This window comes from Phacochoerus africanus, chromosome 9 (genome assembly GCF_016906955.1).
Source record: "Phacochoerus africanus isolate WHEZ1 chromosome 9, ROS_Pafr_v1, whole genome shotgun sequence".
Lineage (NCBI taxonomy): Eukaryota > Metazoa > Chordata > Mammalia > Artiodactyla > Suidae > Phacochoerus > Phacochoerus africanus.
The window spans coordinates 784,331-787,700 of NC_062552.1; the positions used below are offsets into that span (position 1 = coordinate 784,331).

The window sequence follows — 3,370 nt, forward strand, 5'->3', positions numbered from 1 at the left end:
CGGGTTCGTAACCTCTGAGCCACAGCAGGAACTCCTGAAATCTGCAGTCTGCTCACCGCCATCCCCCCAGTGCCCAGGACAGCACGTGGCTCCTGGTGGAGACTCAGGCCAAGGAGGACCAGTGGAAACCAGGGCCAGACATGGGTGTCAGCCTGGCCATGACCTTGTCAATCAAAGATTTCCAAGATACAAGAGCAAAAACAGTCCATGAAAGAGCAAATTAGTAAACCGGGTTTTACCAAAGTTTAAAATTTCTGCTCTTCAACAAAGGACTACTATGAGAACAAAAAGACAAGCCACAGACCGCGAGGAAAGATTTGCAAAGCATACCTCTCATTAAGGACATGTACCCATCATATATAAAACATTCTCAAAACTCAGGAAACAAACAACCCAGTTACTTTTCATGAGTACAATATTTAAGCAGACATTTCGCAGAAGAGGATACAAGGATGGCAAGTACACAACGGAAGGCCTAAGTCACTGAGAAGTGCAAGCGGGCCCCCGGGAGGCAGCGCCGCAGCCCCACAGCCAAGCGGACCAGCCACAGGGCACATCCCGGGGACGATGGAGGACAGCACGGCCACTTGGGAAAAGACGCAGCGGTTCCTCCAAAATGCAGACATGCACCGATCACGCGCTCACCACCTCCCTGATGGTTCCGGGTTCATGTTCCCACGCGTGGCTCAGAAGTGGTCAAACATGCAGTTCCCTACATGTTGATCGTATCTCAAGAAGGCCGTTACAAGCAAAAGCATAACACTAACAAATAAGAAAATGTGGGTAAAAGCCAAGTAAGAAAATGAGAGAAAATCCTGGGTGAAGGAAAACGCGGAAACGCATCCTCACAACCCCACAAGCTGGCGATGCAGCTCCAAACCTAACCCCGGCTTCTACCAGCGAAGCACGGAAGGAAAAGGGTTCTCGACTCACAGGACCAGGCCGGCTGCGCTGAAGGCCCGCCTTTCCGAGGCTCTGAGGGAGCCGAGCACGTCCCCTGCAGGTCCTGTGGCGGGCGACGGTCTCGGGGACACGCTGACCTCGGCCTGCGCCATCCTCTCCCTGCGGCACGTCTCAGAGGAGCCAGCACAAGGGCATCGGACTGCGGCCCCACCTTGCGGAGCTGCTCCTGGCCGCCTGGCCTCCTCCAGGGGGCCTTCTGCGGGAGGAGGGACGAGCGAAGGAGGGCGGGGTGGGGGACGGGAGAGCAGCCCCCCCTAAATCTAAAGTGGAATGAGTCAGGCGGTTACTAGATGAGAAGGAAAGGTCTCCCAGGAAGCCCCACGGAGGCTGGACCTGGAGATTTGTGTAGAGGGACCACGCCCTCTTCCTTCAGGAGCAACCCCGGCCCCACCCCTGCTCCCTCCGCTGCCATAGCAACGCCCCCCCCATTTCCTGATCAATCATTTGAGTCCCGGACAGCTGGTCCAAGGCTCTGACCAATGGCGAGAGGAAAGGAGTGAATCTGAGGTTATCAGATTTAACGAGGCTCCCCAGAGCCCAGGGTGACACTGGGGTGACACCAGGGTCTGGTGTGGCTCTGTCCCCTTCCTCACAGCTCTTGATAACCTTGCAGAGCCCCCAGCAGGGCCTGCCAGCCTCTGGGCCTGACACCCGAACAGTCACTCAGGCACCCCGACTTACAAGGGCCACTGCTGTCACACTGGAAAATTCTTCTAAGTTTTGAACATGGGGGTCCATGTCTTCATTTTGCAGCTTCAAATTGTGCAGCTGGGCCAGCTTCGCAGTGTGCTCCCCAGAGCATCGGTTAATCCCTGCAAACTGGTGGCATGAAAAAGAAGCACAGCAGGAACACTGAGTTAACGAAGTTCAATTACTCCTTTTCTGAAGGACCACCTGTAGTGAGTTTAATCAGAAACTGGTATTTAGTCATCTTCCTGCCGACAGAAAAGCTCTCTCCGTTGTCACACAGATATATACGTGTGTCCAGACCTCAGAGAAGCCGCCTGCTGGCTTCCAGATGCCACAGGGAGTGAGTCTCACTGGACTCCAGTCTACTCAATGGGCAGCAGCACTGTGTCAAAGAAAGAACATACTTTAAATGAAAAAAGAATGTTGCTGGCGTTCCCGTCGTGGCTCAGTGGTTCGCGAACACGACTAGCATCCATAAGGACGCGGGTTCGATCCCTGGTCTCGCTCCATGGGTTAAGGATCTGGAATTGCCATGAGCTGTGGTGCAGGTCACAGATGCAGCTCGGATCCCATGTTGCTGTGGCTGTGGTGTAGGCTGGAAGCTACGGCTCCGACTTGCCCCCTCCCCTGGGCACCTCCATTTGCTGCAGGTGTGGCCAGACCCAAAAAAGAATGTTTGCTGAAAAACACTGCGGATTGACCAGCCCCAGGCAGGGTTGCCACAAACGTTCAATTTATAAACCACACGGTCGTTGCAAAGTGCGAGGATACCAGGCCGGCCTGCCACTGGATGAGACTCTGCCCCTCAGTGCTTCTCAGGCTTTGCTACGCAGAGACGCCCCAGGGGCAGGTTCCGGTGCCCTCCGTTCAGGCGGGACAAGCATTGCTCGGGCAGCTCCGCAGCCGCGGGTCCTCAGCCACCCTTTGGAAACAAGGTTCCCGGGTACACCTGCGGGCAGGTGCCTGGGTTCCCAGCTATACCTGCGGGCAGGTGCCCGGGCGTTGGCGGCCGTCCTGGCTCCAGTGCGCCGGCTGGGGCATCACTCGGGGACGGGGATTCAGGAGGAAGGGAGTCCCTTGGAGCCTGAGCTCTGTCACGGTGCTGGAGCGCTTCCTGCGCTGCCGTCAAGGACCCGTTCCCGCCCTCGCAGTCAAGCAAAGCAACGTCAAACCAAGCCCTCAGCGCCTCGTTTTCACAACTGGCTGTGAGTGAGACACAGCGAGGAGGAAACGGAGGCAGAGGAAGGCTGCAGCGCCATCCAGGGATGCAAGCCGGTGCCTGGACCGCCGAGCCTGGGCGCTGGGCACTGGCTCCTGGAATAGTCTAGCGTGGCTTCCGAACTGGGCTCCTGTCTCTACCACGTCCCGCTGACTTACAAAAAGGTTTGCTTTACAATGAGGTTTCAAGTTATGCTTCTTTTATAAACAGTGGATCCTCTGTCTTCCTTTTGAACAGTTTCATTATTTTTTATCATAATGATAAATGTTCATTGTTTAAAGATTTCAGGCAACACAGCAAAGTACAGGGAAGTGAGTAAAACGTCACCGTATCAGGTGCGACCTCTGTTACCATCTGAAGGACCATTCTTCCAGGCGCCTCCTTCTGACCTGAGGGTGGCCCACTGGGGGAAGGAAAAAGCAGAGGTTCCTCTGGTCAGGGTATTTCGAGACGCCTGTATATTGTATTCCCCACCTGAAGGTCACAGAGAACAGGAGC

At 55.3% G+C, this 3,370-nt stretch overlaps 1 long non-coding RNA gene across 1 annotated transcript; it reads right to left on the reverse strand.

The window, feature by feature from the left end:
* Window positions 1–397: 397 nt before the first annotated feature.
* On the reverse strand, window positions 398–2,085 carry LOC125135897 (uncharacterized). Its single transcript, XR_007137073.1, has 3 exons — window positions 1,645–2,085; window positions 934–1,159; window positions 398–762 (listed from the first exon to the last, which is right to left on the reverse strand). It is a non-coding gene; the product is annotated as an uncharacterized LOC125135897 (long non-coding RNA).
* Window positions 2,086–3,370: the final 1,285 nt, after the last annotated feature.